The sequence below is a fragment of the Apus apus genome, chromosome 3 (assembly GCF_020740795.1).
Source record: "Apus apus isolate bApuApu2 chromosome 3, bApuApu2.pri.cur, whole genome shotgun sequence".
NCBI classification, from domain to species: Eukaryota; Metazoa; Chordata; class Aves; order Apodiformes; family Apodidae; genus Apus; species Apus apus.
Window position 1 is genome coordinate 50,606,209 of NC_067284.1, and position 17,716 is coordinate 50,623,924.

The window sequence follows — 17,716 nt, forward strand, 5'->3', positions numbered from 1 at the left end:
GTTGAGCCCCAGGTATGATGAAGTTGGTGATGACTTGACAGTGTCATACCCAAGTTCTGATAATCTTTTCAAGTGAAAAGCTGCTTCTTGCAGTGACAAGCTAAAGAGGTCTAGAGGGGGGAGATAAATAAAAAAAATACTCTGTAGGCCTGACAAACCAGAACAGCAATTGATGGGAAATGTGGAAAAAGTTCTTTACCATTTACTTCCATCAGTGTATACAGTGAAAAAATGACAGATTGATTAGCAAAGTGTGGAGTGGCTGTTCAGGAAGAGTGATGAGGAGAAATCAAGAAGAGAACCAAGAACAAATAAAGTGAAGCAGGTGCAATCAATCAGCCACTGCAGTAAGAAGCTGTAGAAGGGGCAACATCTGGGCTGGCAACAGTCCCCGTAGATACTCAACTGAAGATTAAGGGTGTTTAGTACTGCACATATTTTTGTACTGACTGTTAGGAAAAATTGCATGAACAATACAAAAGCTTTATGGTACTCATTTTTAAATGTGAATGACTCACTGGAGGGTGTTAGGAGATTCCAGTTAGGCACACATTTTTGTTATATGGAAATTTAGCAGAAGGTTATTGAAAAGTCTGTACCAAATAGTGGGAACTGAAATGACCCAAAAGCTTAATGTTGGGAAGGAACCAGTCTGACCACTGTGATACCTCTGCATGCTCTTCATTGATGAGCTTGAGCAATGTACCTTAGCTTGTGGAGGACAGTGTTTCTTTTCTTCGCTTTGGTATGAAATGGTGTTCAGAACTGAATTCTGAAGAAAACTATTAAAGCTTGGACTAAGCTGATGTTAAGGTAAGTTTTGGCAAAGCTGGAAGGCTGTATAACAGAGGGAAGTGTAATGTAGTGGCTTCTGAGGAGTGAACTTAGGGAATTCTGAAGGGCAGCTGGCAAGGGCATTGTCTTTTTTTATAACAGCAAAGGTGTTTGAAAATATTTGGAAGTTGAAAGCAGCTGTGTATTGTTTTTGCCTTTGTTTTGCTTTTCTGTGACTAAAACAAAAACCTAGGATTTTTGCAGGTTTTAAGTTAATGTGTGGGTTTTTTTGTGTGTGTGTTTTTTTTTGTTTAGTTTTTTTTTTTTTTTTTTTTTTTTTTTTGTGCCTGTGTGAGAGCAATGTGGGTTGCAGGGACTACGCCTAGGGCCTGCCACTCAAACTGTGGGAAGCCACCTGATGTGGGCATGTTCATTTCCAGAAGGATTATGTTGTAAACATCCCTGGGTTTTGGTATGCATCTTGCCAGGCTGTTCAAGTGGACCTCAGAAAGCAAATATCAGTTCTTTTTCCTTGCACTGCTGTTACTGACAATTGGTCCTCTTCAATACTGGAGCAGATGGTAGGAGTGGAAACAAGTTCTAGTTCTTGAAGTAGTTGTGTAAATATAAAAGCTTCCTTTGTTTTTACCACATTTATTAAGGAAATTGGAGCTGTCCACTTCGGAAATGAAGAATAATCTTGTTATGCAGGGCTGCATAGCACATATGTATAGTAAGTCATTGTTCTTCCCATTTCCTATCCCTCAAACATACCAAAGATAGATACATCTTGTATCTTCTGTTATGTACTTCAAAGCAGCTTTCCCCCCTGCCAGCGTGCAAATAATGGACTTTTTTTTTTTCCTCTGGAGTTTGTGTATCTTTATTTAAGTGCTATTTAATATATACCACTTTAAGCTAGACACTCATCATGTACAGCCATACTTATGTTTTGTGATGCTTGGTGGAAAAAAATGCCACTGTGTAGATTAATAATTAAGAGAGTTTTTTGAGGTTAAATATGTATACTAGCTTTTTCTTGGGTACATAGTTATTCCCAAAGACATATTTACTCTTCAGTGGGAATGTGAGAGATGACTTCAGAAAACTTTCTTGAAAGCTTTTTGAAAAATGAGGGTCTTGGGAATTCTGTTGTCACAGCGTTTTGTGTGTCACAGATAGAAAAGTGTTTTGTTGCATTAATGGGATAATTCAGAAAATGGAATGAATTAGGTAGGTAGTAAACTCAAGGCAGCTGACAATCCTGCTTACTTTCAGAGGCTCTGGGATTCATTGGTATAGCAGTGGTGCCAAGAAAATAGCAAATTCAGGTGATGGTTTAAAGATCTTTTCTAATGGTAAGAACCACTTTTGGATGAAGTCACAATGGATGGACACGGTAACTGTTTTTTATTTTTAAGATGAAGGGACATGAAATGTCTGCAGGCTTGCTTTGTTTTTTTAAGCAAGTCTCTATGTTTAGATGTTTTGCCAGCCTTTGGATTTTCTTAATCTGCTGTATTTTTAGAAAATAATATGGTTCAAACTGTATTCAAATTAATACACTTTAACACTGAGGGGTTTATGTATAATAGTGAGATTTAGATTTTAAAAAGTGCCTCTGTACTACAAATCTGTAGCTTTCTAAGTATTCACAGTGAATTGACACAAGATAATAAAGATGAAGCGTCTAGATGACCCACTCAAAATGCTTCATGCTGGAAAGAGAAAGTGTGGAGCTCCATTGACCAGCCTTTCTTGAGATGGTTAACTAACCACAGGTAATACTGGGTTCTTCAGGCCATTTCTGTGTGTCCCTGTTTGATACCATGTGATCTTTCCTGGAGGAACCAGGATTCAAGGTGGTTCTCATCAAACAGCCTTTGGAAAGTAGTGCCATTACTTAAGCTGCAGCCAGATGTCTACAAGTGAGAAATAGCATCTCTCTAAACAGCTCGTTATTTCCAGGGAGTTATACAGAAGAAGAAATAATGTTCTACTAGAACATCAAGATTGTCGCAAGTTGCCCAGCAATCAAGGAGTTAGCCTTGAAGCAGCTTTGTGAAACTAGTACACTTCAAGACCGTTCCCTCACCAAAAAACCTCCATCAGCTTGCATTATTTTTTTTCCTTATGGTGACTTTAATAAAAAACAGATTTCTAGCTGAGTGACAAAGGTGAAAGTAAATCGAGACATCTTAGCTCAGTATGATGCTTATTATCTGTCAGTCAAAGAAAATGGTGGTTTTGCTACTGCAACTCTTTTGTTTGGTGACAGTTCAGCAGGGTTTTTTTCTGCTGAGTTCATGCAGAAAACTGCAGTAACTTGCATGCCCTGGTTCACGGTCTCCTGCTTTTAGTTGTGGCCTTGAATGTGAGATCCAGCTTCTCTTAAATGCTGTAGTTGGTTTTGTCCTCACTTTCAATATATTGGCATGCCACGCAAGGTCTTTTGAAGAGTTTTGTGTTTAAGGTTAGAAAGTTATGTCATGTAAATTCATGTGGAGATCACTGCTTATTAATAGCTTTGTGTAATAGCTGGGGGAGCTCCACAAAAAAACGGACGTCTGTGGCTTCCGTGAATTATGTGGAGATCATAGTTAAGAAGTATTTTGAATACTTAGGTAATTCTGTGTTTTTTGTGGAAATAGCTATAAACCTGTTTTCCCATTTCTGTTGTCTGTCCATTTTATGCATGTATTGAGGAAGCAGCAAAGGAACTAGATTGGTAACAAGAGCAAACCATGTTTGCAACTTACTAGTCTGTTCTAAAGGTGTCCAGGAGTCTGTCCTGTGGCATAGTGCAGAGTGACTTTAAGGCTGAGGAGGCTTATGTTTGGCTACAAAAGATATCGAAGGCAGCCAGAGCAATAGGGAGTAACTGGAGCTCTGTGTGTTCTGCTTCTCGCAGGTTGTTGGCAGCCCTCTGGGGATCTGTCCTGAACAGATGCAAAGCTGCAGAATGTTGCAAATCTGACCATGGGATCTACTGACCCCACACACATTTCTGTCTTCCTAAACATACACTTCATATGCTTTTCCAAATATACCTTTGCACAGCACAGAAATGGGAAAAACTCTTCAGGTGCAAACTTACTAGAGTGTAAACTTAAAAGTAACCTGCGGGGTGTGTGGTGGTTTGTTTTTGAAGGAAAGTATTTGTACCTAGTTAGTAATATCCTTGATATAAGTCAATACAGAAGTGTGTTTAATATGGCGGGGCAAAAAACTACAGTAAACAAAAGAACCAATATGTATTTGATTGACCTTGTAATTCCCTGGTGAGCTGCATACATATAACCTTTATAGGATGGATTAACTGTCAGAGAAATGGTGCTTGTGTTAGTTTTCTATAAAGTACTGTGGGGGGGAAAGAAAAACCTGGCTTTCAGTAAGTGTGAGAGGCTATTATTAAAATGTAAAAAAACCAGCTCTGTTTACACAGTTTAAGAACACATAATCCACTGTGGCTAATCCTTTCTCTAAGAAAGTAAATCACTTGTCTTTGATGTAATTAAGATGATGACTTCTTTTTAAGCTGCTGTTTCATGTTTTTTTAAGACGTTAATTTTCACAATGTTAAGCTTATAGAGGTCCTTGATAGAGTTATCATTTTGTGGCCCTTTTGCATGCAGCTGAGAACCCTCTTATCTACAGTGGCAGCCAGCTCCTTGAGGGGCAAGACTTAAGCAAAGGAAAGGATCCTGCTGTCAACAATAAATCTCAAAATAAGTATCCTTATAGAAGCTCCACAAGCTCTCAACATGTTTTAGAGGGTAATAATAAGTGGAGATGCAAGGGGAAGTTAAGCACTTATTTCCAGAAAGAGTATTTCTAATGTTGTGAGTGCTGGTGCCACAGGTCTGGACCAGATTTAAAACTTCTGAGCTTCTGTCCTATGCAAAATGAGAAACAATCCGTTTTTTTATTTTGTGTAGCTACTGAACATGGCTCTGCACTGAAGTGTTGTACAAAGGTCCCTAAGGAAGTCCTAACCAGAGTTAGAAAGTCCAGATGATGCAGTGTGCTGTCAGCTGGCAGGCTCATTCAGAGTGTGAGGAAGGATGGCTTTAGCACGTGATGATGTGTTGTCAGTCAGTATGTGCTGTTCCTCAGAAATTGCTGAGAAAGTGTAGGGTTTCTCAAGGTCTAGCTTGGGTTTTTTTAATGGCTGACTTGTCTCGTATGCAAGACTACTAAGTGAAAGAAGAAAAATGGCAGCTATTTGAGTGGGATAGCTTAATGTATATAGGGAAAAGTAATAGCCTACGTCTTGGTTTCCAGTAGTTTGTCTTTATGTACATGTCTGCCTTTGCTCCTTTATTTTTTTTTCTTCCCCATTCCACTTCTTTGTGTATAAAGGTTGTGGTCCTTTTGAGCTTGGGGAGCTCCTTTTGAGCATAGAGGATTGCAAGATCAAATCCCCAAATCAATTTCTTGCTCTACAAAGACAGTTTAAGTCGTCTAGTTTTGTTCACTGTGGTACCTTGGCTAAAGCCATAATCTATAATTTATGATGGATTGTAGCATATGTCCTCACAGTCTTTTGCAGACAGATGTGAGCCAGTGTGCCAGCCTGACTAGAAACCATGCGTCTGTGATTAGATTGAGGCCAAGATCAAGCTGTTAAGTTGTACCCTTGTCACAGCTTACTATTATAGACATGTTGCCCTTTTGACTGGCTACTTAACTTTTGGATATCTTCAAGTGCAGAAGGAAAAAGCTGATGTCTTCCTGCAGAAGACTGGGAGCCTCTTTTGATAAAACAAGTAAGTGACTAGTGTGGCTTGTAGTTTAGATGTGACAGGTATTTCTAAATGTGCTGAGCTATTGATTGAACTAGGATTTGCTGTCTGGGGCTAATATTAATTAGTGATCATACAGGGTAGGCCTATCAACTGCTGCTTGCTGGATGTGGGAGACTTGCATTAAGTCTGAAAGTTCACCACTACCTGAGGGTACTGGTTTAACTCACTTGATAAGATAGGGGGATCACTGATGCAGTTTAAGCTCATTGAGATCTCTGGTTCATATTAACCAGCTTTCATGCATAGCTGCATTTGCTTCGTGCACAGTTAAATAGTTGATTATACATGTGTTAAAAACCCAATCACTGGAAACCAGAGAAGCTTGGCTTCCTATTTCATTTCATGAGAGCCTGACTGATCAACACATAGAAATGTTTCTAACAAATCAACTAATGTCTGAATAAGTTGTTGTAGTTCTTCCCATGTGATGTGGCTCTCTCTGTGAGAGGGCACCTAGCTGATGTGCAGCTGAAAACTCCAGCTGACATAGAATTCCTCAGCCCTGTAGGAGGTTCTGCATAAATGTAAAGTTATATTTGGCACAGCTTTAAAAACTGTGGAAGTTACCTTTTTTTGTGTGGCTCCATTTAATGAAGAGACATTTCTTTAAATAGGGAGGAGAGGGAAGCATAATATTTATACACAGAACAGGTACTGAGACTTGCAGCTGTTACATGTTGGCTTGGCATGTTTGCAGAAGTGTGTGTCACAAGCACCTTTACCAAAGTTTCCAGATGTTTTATTTTGTGGATGGGATGCTCTAGAATGCACGTACCGCAACTCTTAAGCGTTGTGCTGTTATAGCCAATAAGTTTATTTCTGAAAGTGGAAGTAGTGATCTATATGCACCTTTTCCCTAATAGCATCTCTAGGTGTTCATGATCAAACACTGAGTTAGAGGAGACTGCTTCATAGTTTACCAAGAGGATCCTGTCCAGAAGACTCATTCCATCTGTAATGCAGATATGAAGAAAGTGTAGAACTGGTTGCACAGCTGTCTTCTTTTAAAACATTAACTATCTTATCCTTCCCTTTGCTTTTTCACAGAGCTTGTTTATGCAAATACGGGCCTTTTTTATTGTCTCTTTGGTACTGATGGATAGTCTGTAAAGGTGTAAAAGTTACATGTTTTTAATTTACTGCACAAATATGACTTGTAGTCAAAGTTCAGCCTGCATTGGATTTAATCCTGTATGCTTAATGTCATAGTTTCTGTATGAGTAAGGTAATCTTTAAAAAAGACACTCCTCCCATGCAAACACACCAGTGCTATCCTTTCATGGGAATACTTAATGAATCTACATCAACTGAAAGCAACCCCCAGGCTTCATGTAACTGTCACTGAAGGGATGGATCAGTTATATTTAGAGAAGTAGAGTTCCATTTTTCCCCTTTTTGCATTGCTCCTGGAAGTCTTGGAGGAGACTTTTTGTATGTGTATCACAAATAACTAAACCTAGACAGAATAGGTGATGCACACCAATGTGTGCCTTATATTGACTGAAGAAAGGCTTTGAGGTTTGGTGTATGTTTTTCCAGGTAGACATGTGGAAGAGGATAGGGCTCAGTCTCCTAGCGAGTCTCTTAACGGCTTGTGAGTTTGTATTATTTTGTTTTTCAAGTCCTTCAAGTATGCAAGTATGACTGAAAATGCTAGAGGGTCTTGGTGGAGTCCTCTTCAAATACTGAAGGTTTTTCTTACCTTGCTGTTTGGATTGAAGCCCTCTGGTTTCTTAGGGTAGCAAATTATATGTGGTATCTTGGGAAATAGGAAAGGGGAAATGCTGGAAGGTAAGCACTACCCACCATGCCTAATGTCATATTGTTGAAAGCATTATCTTTTGTGCTTGCATAAAACTTACCTACCTGTCCCCTGGTACTCGAAAACTGAAGTTCCTGCTCCCATCTGTAAGCAGTTGTCACTATATATTGTGCAGAGAGGTTCTTGCATGACAATGCCATGTAATATTTGCTGACAATTTTGCAGAAGCTTCATAGCTTGCTGGTAGTAACTTGTTGTTTCCAAGCTGCACAGCAAGTACTACGAAAGACTCTAATGCTCAACTAGAGAAGCTGTTGCTTAGCAATGGTGTAGGGAATTAAAAAAAGCAGAGAATGTAGAGTAAAAACTGTCTGACTTCTTAGTAAGCTAATGAATGAAAGTTAATGAATTTGTGGTTTCTCACTGTAAACTTAGTTAATTCTGCTTGATGCTCTGTGCTATGCACTCCTGTTAAAAATGGGTTTTCACTTCTTAGTGAATAAGCAGGTACTGCTGAAGAACTGATTCCTGGTTGCTTATGAAAAGGCATTCATTTTCCAGCCAGTTTCTAAAGCTGAGTGAAGGAATACTGTGCTGCTGATAGTCTAGGTTTTGGATGATGTGTGATGCGATGAACAGTGGTCTAAAAGAGTGAAGTTTGCTTTTCCTCCCAATTTTTGAACTTCCATTCTTAATGAAAAGCTCTCTGTAGTAGAGGAAAGTTAGAAAGTAGGAAGTGAATCAGAGATGACACAGTGTAGTTCTTGCCTCAATGAGACCTTAGTTGACCATTTAATGTATTTCTCTACAAGGCACACTACTGTTCTGGAAGAAGGATCTGTGTACTGAAATTCTTGTTATCCCTCAAATTGAGGTACTCATAATCGGGCTTTGCCAGGAACTTAGCAAATATGCTGTCTGAGGGCATTTTTCTTCCAGTGTATAGTCACAAAGTCTCAAATGCCTCTGAAGGTTCACATAAAAAAAAACCCCAAAACAAACAAACATAAAAACCACAATAAAGCCTCTAAACCAAAGAAGACAGTGACTGAGTTTCTTTAAATATACAAAGCACAGCTCCTTCTGGGTCCTAGCTAAACCAGCAGCAGTTCCTGTGGACCCTAAATCGTGAAATCTCAAACCAACAGAAGCAAGCATAGCAGCTGGATGCTGAATATCCAAGTAAACACACAAATACGCTGAGGCTTCAGCTTACTTACGTTGTGTCTTTGCTGTCACTGTGTATGCCATTGAAGTGAGAAGACTTTGATTTATGAATCGACAATTGCGTGTCCCTGCAGACCTGGCTGCATCACAAATAAGAATCGAAAATGTATTCCTTTTCTTGTTCTCCTTGTTTGTTAGTAGTGCTTTCTCAAACTTTGGTCATGGGTACTTTTTCACTCCATACCAAGTCTTCCATTGCTTTACAAAAACTTCAGAAAAAGGACATGCTTCCTCCATTCTCTCTCCTTCCTCTTCTCCTGGACTTAAATAGATTTTTTTTGTCTCTCTGTTTCGTTCTTAGGGGACATAGAGAGTTGTGTGGGATAGAGGAAAAGGTTAGAACGTAACACTGTAAGGACTATGCAAGACCTCTGGACACAAGAATAACTGCATTTTGCATGAGCCTTGTGTGGATAGCTAGGGTTGACTAGCAATTTCTAAAATAAATTTTCATGGTGCACCACTCTTCAATGTGTAACTGTGTTTGATGGCTCTAATTCAATCATGTGACTGATAGGTAGAGGCTTGTATTTACAGCCTTGTTTGTGGGCTGCTGATAACCATATCACTACATTCAACTGGGTCCAGGTGAGTTAGTTCTCGGCTTTTCGTGGCAGCTTTAGAAGGGAGTATTGTAGCACTTTTGGACTTGGTTATGGTGTGGTTTGTTGGAGGTAGGCTCCTCAGTTAACCAGGAGGCATCAAGTCCATGTCCAAATGGAGATATACCTTCTGAAAAACCTTGAATGGGAGGTACCATGACCTCCTAACCTTGAAAATGAGGCAGAGTGCAACCTCATCAAATTTTTGAGGGGTGCAAAAATGGGAAGTGGATGCATCAGATGAGCCACAAAGATGATTAAGGGGCTGGAGCATCTCTCCTGCAAGGAGAGCCTGAGAGAGCTGGGGTTTAGCCTGAAGACAAAATGCCCCAGATGGGATCTCATCAATGTTTATAAATAAATGATGGAGACTGTGAAGAAGATAGCTCCAGACTCTTCTCAGTCATACACAGTGGCAGTACAAGAAGCAATGGGTGCAAATTGAAAGAGGAAATTCTTTCTGCGCCTAAGAAAGCACATACGTACTGTGAGAGTGTCTGAGTACTGGAACAGGTTGCTCAGAGAGGTGGTGGAGTCTCTGGAGATGCTAAAAAATTCAACTGGGAAAGGGTTTTGGGCAACTTACTGTACATGACCCTGCTTTGAGTGGGAGGCTGGGCTTAATGATCTCTAGAGGTCCCATCAGACCTCATCTGTTCTGTGATTTGTGGTGTCTGTATGCCTCATAAGCTTCATGCTTGGCTATAGTCCTTGGCTAATCCAATTATGCCACTTTGTAATTAGCTGAAACGGAGCATATTGGCAGAGTGTGCCGCCAGGGAGAAGGTGGTGGTGTTCATCATCAAGAGCTTTTGACTTGCATGATGTGCTGCATTTTTGGCTAGGTAGAAAGTGATTAGTCTGCAACAGATGTTTCGTCCTTGTGCTCAGGTTTGGATCTCGCTTAAGTCCAAAAAGTGATAGAACAAATGTGTACTACAAATCTGAAGTACTAGAGTGCATCTGTGAATGCTTCCCCCCTGGTGATGGAACATATGGAAATAATGCTTATCTTGATTTAGATAAGCAATTGCCTTTCCTGTATAACCATCCATGGTTAGTAGGAGTAGGAGCAGGCACGTAATCTTAAAATCTGTCTTCTGTAATGCTCTACAAGCTTATGCAGAAACAAATGGAATGGAAAGCTTTGTTAAATGTGAGGTTAGTAATTGCTAATAATTTGTAATTTTTAATCTGCACAGGACACTTGTAAAAACAAAGCAGTAAAAAAAAAAAAAAAGCACTAAAGGGAAGAGCACACAGAGTGTTTAGCCAAATAGCTGCTGTACCTTTCTCTCTCTGTGGTCAGATGCACTCTTAAAGCTCACTCAGCTCCTTTGGGTGTTTTTTTAGCAGCCCAAGAGAAGTGGAGCAATGTCCCAGTCCAGCCTTTGCTGAGGATTCTCCTAGGAGTGGAAGAGCTGGCTCTTGTCTAGGGTTGATGTTTGGACTCTTGTCCCTTGCTCAGGTTTTTTTCACAGTGCTGTTTCCAGATCATGTTGTAGACTACTGTTGGAGAAGCCTTCCTTGTGGGAATACATATTTCTACTAGTAGCTGTTGTAGCAGGGATGAGATAACAGGCAGACTTATTATTTATTTTTAACTTGGAATTAATTTGCTTCCTTCAGCTGTGAATTCTAAAGCTGACTGTACATGGTGAAACTCTCCCGTTTTCAGCTTTGTTTCTTGCAGTTCAGTCTGTTACTCTTGTTTTTATGAACTAGAGGAGAAAAAACGTTAAGTTGCCTGACTTGTTAAACAGAATTTCATTTTAATTCCACAAGCCTGTGGGTGTAGCTGCTATAAATCCTTTTCACAGGTTCTTTGATTTCCCCCCCTTATCTGCTTTTGCTCATGGAGTGCCAAGAGCCGTTTTCTTTGTCATAGGTATTGCTTTATACTATGGGCTTTTAATAACTTTTTTTAATATTTTGTGTGCGTGCTCTACTCTTTCATTATCAAATAGTTTTAAAATTAAAAAATGCCTTTAACAGAATCTCTTCCAGCTGTAGGTTTTTCTCCTGTCTTTGCTTGCAAGCTCTTTGGTATTGCTGTAGGGATTTCTGTAATTGGATGTCTTGAGACCTGCTTCAAAAATTAAGGTACTTTATACTAGGCTTTTAAAACCTGGGTATTTTAGCAGTGACTGAGTTTCAAAGTTGATGATACAATTAAGTTAAAAATGAATGTGCCATCCTTTTTTATCGCACCAGCCAAGCACATTCATGCCTTTTATGGGGACTCCCTCTAGTGAGCTGTTCTGAAATTACTTTTTCCCCTTAGTTCTGATGAACTTTGCATTTTCTGTCCAAGTCCAATGTTTGTTCACTAAATCTGATGCGATTTTCTGCATATAAGGTCTAAGGGTACTTTTCCTTTAACTTGAGCTAGAAAGACCTGTAAGTAAAGCCGGAGGGACAGGACTGCCTATTCGTTGTGCTTGGTGTTAAGATGTCAGCTGATGAACTTCATCATGCTTCAAGAAAAAATTGCCTAGAAGGAGCTGAGAGACACTTGGAGCTTGATTAAAGGCCCAAAGGATGTAACCTAGGAGAAAAAGCTGAGGTTGAGTTGGGTAGATGGGGATGGAACATGGTGGATCTGTAGAGAAAAATGGTGGGGGGGGACAAACATTTTCAGCTGGTTTATGTTGAAGATATTCAACTTCAGTATGTTCCTGAGGCAAGGTGTGGGGGAAGACGAGGATGTAGAACATTTTTGGTGTCTCTGCTGTTTTGTGTCTTAAACAGCCAAAACAAAACAGATTTTGGGAAGGATGAAACAGGATCAACTCCATCCTTTGTGCCTGTGTTTACATAGATGATTTAGTGGCCATTGACTTTGCTTTCTGATAGGAGCTACAGTAAGCTTGTTTACAATACTAAAGTTTAAATAAAATAATCCAAAGCAACCTGTCTATTTATGCTTCAGTTATGTGTTTGATTTTTTTCAGTATTTTGCTATGTTTCCCTAGCAGATGATGCTTCTTGATTTTTTTTTTTTTTTTTTTCCTGTCAAAATCGCCTCAGAGAAGGGATGGGTAAGTTCTGAATTAAGGCTAGTTAGGCAGAGGAAGAAAGTCTGAGAATTATTGAGATCAGAAAACTGGCAGAGAGGCTGAGTACCCACTAGGGAAAAAATTCAAAGCTAAGTCTTATGAACTACTTTCATGTTAGGTGTTTCCTTAGGGTTCCTTTAGGTCTTCACCTGCTTGTGAATATGCAGATTTTTTTGCATGCTAGTGAAGTTGCTTTACACATCAATGCCTCACTTTGTATATTTAATTTATTTCAAATGAATAGACTTGAAAAGTCTGTAGTTATGTCTGCTGTCACTTTATGGTAGTTTCTATTGTGTGACGGGAGTGAAATTTAGAAAGGCATTTGAAAACTTTGCGAATATTTCATTTGTCCTCCTCTTTAATAGTTTTCTATGTACCAGTTAATTAATTTATCTTTATATGCTTTTGTCATGCACACATAATTGTTATGAAATATGTGAAATATTAACGTGCTTAAAATGCCGTTTGAGTCCATTCATAAACCTCATAGTTCACACAATGTACATAACTTTGCACAAATATGACTTAAGGAAGAAAAACTAATAATAAAAATTCTCTGTGGGAGAGTTGGGAGAGAATAAAGATGGCTGAACAAGTGTTGATCATCTCTACTTTGCGGGGGTTTCTCTCTTTTTATGAGGGTCTGCCACTAAAAGCCTTTATTTTTACTTTTTCAGTGGCGATGGACATGGGCTAGAGGTAGGGGTGAAGTCCTGCTCCAGAGGGAACAAAAGCCCAAGAAATGGTCTCCCTGGGGGTGTACAAGCATAATACCCCCCAAATAGCAGAAGCTATTGCTCATACTTAAGCCTGGCATGGTCCTATTTTGACAGCTGTTTTAGCATTTTACTAATCCTGGCTTGATGAAAACTGGTGATCTGAAGGCATTGAGGCTGCTTTGTGTGCATTTGGTTTTTCTTGTGAGTCAGGAGAGCTATGGCAATGAAGGAGATGAGGGCAGTTCTTCCAGCAGGGAGGAGCCTTTATTCCAGCAGGGAGGAGCGAGCCTTCCTTCCTCAGCGTTCTTTGTTGTGCGGCTGGATGATCTTAAATATCTTCTAATGCCTCTTGAATTTTTGTATAGCTGTGTTTGGATTCCTCTGGAGATACTTCAGAAAGATCAGTCTTCTATTCTGCTTGCTTGTCCTGAAAGCTACTTATATTCACAGTCACAGACCAAACAAAATATTTTCATGTCTGTGGTGGCTCCATCTATAAGTGAGACGGACTTTTGTTTTGAGGTAGTGTGTTTTGGGGTTTGTTTGGTTTTTGGAGTTTTTTGTTTAGTTTTTTTTGTAGGACTGGAGTATATCTGAATTTTCCTGGCTTTCCAGCTGTTCTGCCTTCAAGGGACATTCTGGACAACGAATGTGGGGACAAATTCAAAAGTTCTATTATCTTGGCAAGTAGGCTTTCTTATCTCTAAAAACTTGGGCCTAAGAGAAAGCCAGGTCCAGTCAGCATGGGTTTTTGAAAGGCAAGTCCTGTTTGAACCTGATCTCTTTCTATGACAAGATGACCTGCCTGGTTGATAAGGGAAAGGCTGTGGATGTTGTCTGCCTTGGCTTCTGTAAAGCCTTTGACACTGTCTCCCACAGCATTCTCATGAAAAAACTGGCTGCTCGTGGCTTGGACAGGTGTGTGCTCTGCTGGGTAAAACACTGGCTGGATGGCCGGGCACAGAGAGTGGTGGTGAATGGAGTTACATCCAGCTGGTGGCCGGTCATAAGTTGGGTTCCTCAGGGTTCATTGTTGGGATCACTTCTTTTTAACATCTTTATCAGTGAGCTCGATGAGGAGATAGAACGCACCCTCAGTAAGTTTGCAAATGTTGGGAGGAAATGTTGATCTGGCTGAGGGCAGGGAGGCTCTACAGAGAGACTTGTACAGACTAGATCAGTGGGCCAAGGTCAGTTATATGAGCTTCAGCAAGGCCAAGTGCTGAGTCCTGCACTTGGGCCACAACAACCCCATGCAATCCTACAGGCTTGGGGAAGAGTGGCTGGAAAGCTGTCCAGCAGAAATGGACCTGGGGGTTCTGATGGACAAGTGTCTGGATAGGATCAAACAGTGCTCAGGTGGCCAAGAAGGTCACTGGCATCCTGGCCTGTATTTGAAATAGTGTGACCAGCAGGATGAGGGAGGTCATCGTCCCTTTGTATTCAGCATAGGCGAGGCTACACCTCTAATACTGTGTCCAGTTTTGGGCACCTCAAAACAAGAAAGACGTTGAGGTGCTGGAACATGTCCAAGAAGGGCACCACCAAAGCTGGTGAAAGGCCTTGAGAAACAAGTCTTATGAGGAGCAGCTGAGGGAACTGGGGCTATTTAGTATGAAGAAAAGGAAGCTGAGGGAAGACCTTATCATCCTCTACAACTACCTGAAAGGATGTTGTAAAGAGGCGCTGGTCTCTTTTCACAAGTAGCTGGTGATAGAACAAGATGGAATGGCCTCAAGCTGCACCAGGGGAGGTTTGGACTTGACATTAGCAAGAACTTTGTCACTGAAAGGGTTGCCAGACATTGGAACAGGCTGCCCAGGGAGGTGGTTGAGTCACCATCCCTAGATACGTTTAGAAGTCATCTAGATGTGGTGCTTGGGGATATGGCTTAGTGCTGGACTTGGTAGAGCAGGATTAGTGGCTGGACTCAATGATCTTAAAGGTCTTTTCCAACCTAAGTGATTCTGTGACTCAACTCCTGCTTTGTGTCTTGTGCTGAGTAGTAGGTTATGTAGCAACCACTTCAGAGGATTTATTTGTTGAGGATGTATGTAAAGCTGTTTCATTAATAAGAGCAAGGAATAATCTCATTGCGCTACAAGTGCAAGGTAAATCTGTCACTGCCAGGATTTTTATTAATGCGCTAGTACATTCTCATGGTGGTATGTCCTTTGCAAAATAAGCAACGTCTTGGAATTGCTAGTTTGTCCTCACTTAGTTCAGCTACCATGGATTACAGGATAATACCTACAGCATTTCAGTTTCTTGGGTATATTTGAGGACTTGGTGTACTTTGAGGACTTACTGCACTTACAATTCTGAAGTTCTTAGTTACTTTGCGAAGAGGCTTTGAACTGAATGAGTGCAGATTGTGCAGGGTGGGTTGTTGTTTTTTTTTCTTTTAATCTGACAAGCAGACAGACATGTGTTTTGTGAAGGAAAAGATGGGAGACAAAGGTGGGAAGCAAATGTAATGGCCAGGAATGACTTCACTGTCCTTGCCAGGATGACTAAATCAGCTACAGGAGAAGAAAATATCCCAAATCAGATATCTGTTTTGACTTTGTTAGAAAACGTTGTCTGCCAGCCCCAGGGATCTGACAGATGGCAAAAGAAAAACAGGCCTCTCTCCTCCTGTATCAATTTGGATGGTATTGGGATTACTTTTGGAACCAGCAGCATATCAGTGGGCTTGTTGACTGTCTTTGTGAAAAAGACTTGGGTCTCCATGATTTCTATAATGTTGAACATCCTTCTGTAACAACCAGAATGCAGCAAAGCAAGCGTGAGCTCAAATCCTCTGTTAAATCAGATTTTTACAGACAGAAATTAGGGTAATCTATCAAAGATGTACAAGGCAGCACATGGTTGTGCTGCTGAACTGTATTAAAGATGCGGTCATCAGGGCTCTTCCAAGAACTGTGGGGCAGGAAAGGGACTTAATGAAGAGGATGTGGTAGATAATACCGAAGTATTGTTGGGGTTTTTTGGTAATTTTTTTTCTTTAATGCATTTCCGTGGGGAAGAAGTCTCAGGAAAACCACTCTCAAATCTATTGAGTATTTGCAAAGAGGGAGAACTAGAGGCAAACTTGTGAAGGCTGTGGAAGACAGAAAGTAGGGAGGCGGTGCCAGTGTGAGCAATGTTAGGTGACCTTGCTGGTGAATTGACTATGGGACATCTTTATTTTCCCTCTAACTCAGAAATCGGGGATAATGAGAATTAGCTTTTTTTTTTTTTCTTTAATTGTGTGGTAACTGTTTTGTTCCTGGTGGATTGTTTCTGTGAGTTCATATCATATTGACACAAATACTGTAATACCTAAACTGTAATTTCTGTTTAAATTGTTTTAGTTCGGAGAATTCAAAGTGTTAGATTTGATGTTAACTAGTATTGCACTAACTCGAGCAGAAGGCGGAGGATGACAGTGTACATTTTAAATTTGGCAGGGCTCCAGCAGGGTGCTCACTGGGGAGGGATGGGGAAAAAATTCTCCTACTTGCTGGCAGAATGCAGTTAATGTGAAAGCAGATAATAAATCAGACTCTGTAAATTGGGCATAGAGGCTGATTTTTATGTTAATGCAACTCAACAGCTAACTGCAATGGTTACCTTCTGTGGGGAAAATGGTTCAATACTATAACATTTAGGTTGGAGTGATAAAAATTTCTTATTATGATAATAAACACTTGATACCTTTCCACTGAAACACTCTTCACTTTGGTTAAGACACTGAGGGTGATCTGGTGGCAATGGAATAGTTGCTTTAGGAGCCAAGCACAGAAATTAAACTCCTGAAATACACACACTTGAATACAAGACTACCTTTATGCTAATGCACAACATAGTGGCAACATCTCTTTAGCTGGAGGTGGCATGGGTTTTGCATTAGACAGGTGACAGCTGATCTAAAGTAGCATTGAGTGAGGCAAGTTATTTTGGAGTGGTTGAGATTAAACTATTTCTGATACAAGCGATTTATGCTGAAGTTAGAAGAGCAAGATCTGATATAAATGTCTTATTTCTACTTATGGTTGCTTGTAATACTGACAAATTTGAGTAGGTAAATTTGGATTGGTGGAAATTGATTAAAATTGAGGTTGATGTAAAATCTAAAGGGCCAACTTTGGATCTGTGATGTCTTTTTACATTTAAATAAATTTCATTTGTTTTGAATATTGATAACTATTTTCCAGTTAAGTTGTCACTTTAGCAATTCAGTTCAATTTCTGGCCAATATAAGAACTCAAACCTCTCAAGACTTGGCTTGTGTCAGAATTAATTAAAAAAAGCAAAACACACCAATTAGGCAATCTTTCCTTCTCTGTTTAGTTATTTGCTAATGATGTAGATGCCTAACAATGTAAGACTATGTTAAGCTTTTGGCCAGTATGTCTATGTAGAAGTGTTAGAGGTAAATGAGCTGTTATGTAGATTGATTATGATGCAAATGAAGTGAATTGGTGATACAAAAATTAAGAGCTTACCAGAATAGAGACTATTATAACACTGTTAAGGTAGCAAATTTTTTGAAAGCTGATGTATGTTGTGGCTTTATTTCCCTTCTAGTTGAACAGTTTAAGGTGGCAGTGCGCCAAGTTCAAATTTGCTGGTGTTTTTGTTCACTTTTCTTCTCTCTACTACCAGCTGCCAGGGCTAGTCGTGAATTTTGGGGCTGTTGGCAGTTGATGTGCTTATGTGTTGTTGTAGGCATTCAGAATAATTCTGGGTCGGATGGAAGTACTGCTTCAGTAGGAGG

At 40.0% G+C, this 17,716-nt stretch overlaps 1 protein-coding gene across 7 annotated transcripts in view; it reads left to right on the top strand.

The window, feature by feature from the left end:
- Positions 1-17,716, top strand: part of MACROD2 (mono-ADP ribosylhydrolase 2) — an 890,240-nt gene that overhangs the window by 6,822 nt on the left and 865,702 nt on the right. The gene's annotated exons all lie outside the window — the stretch shown is intronic.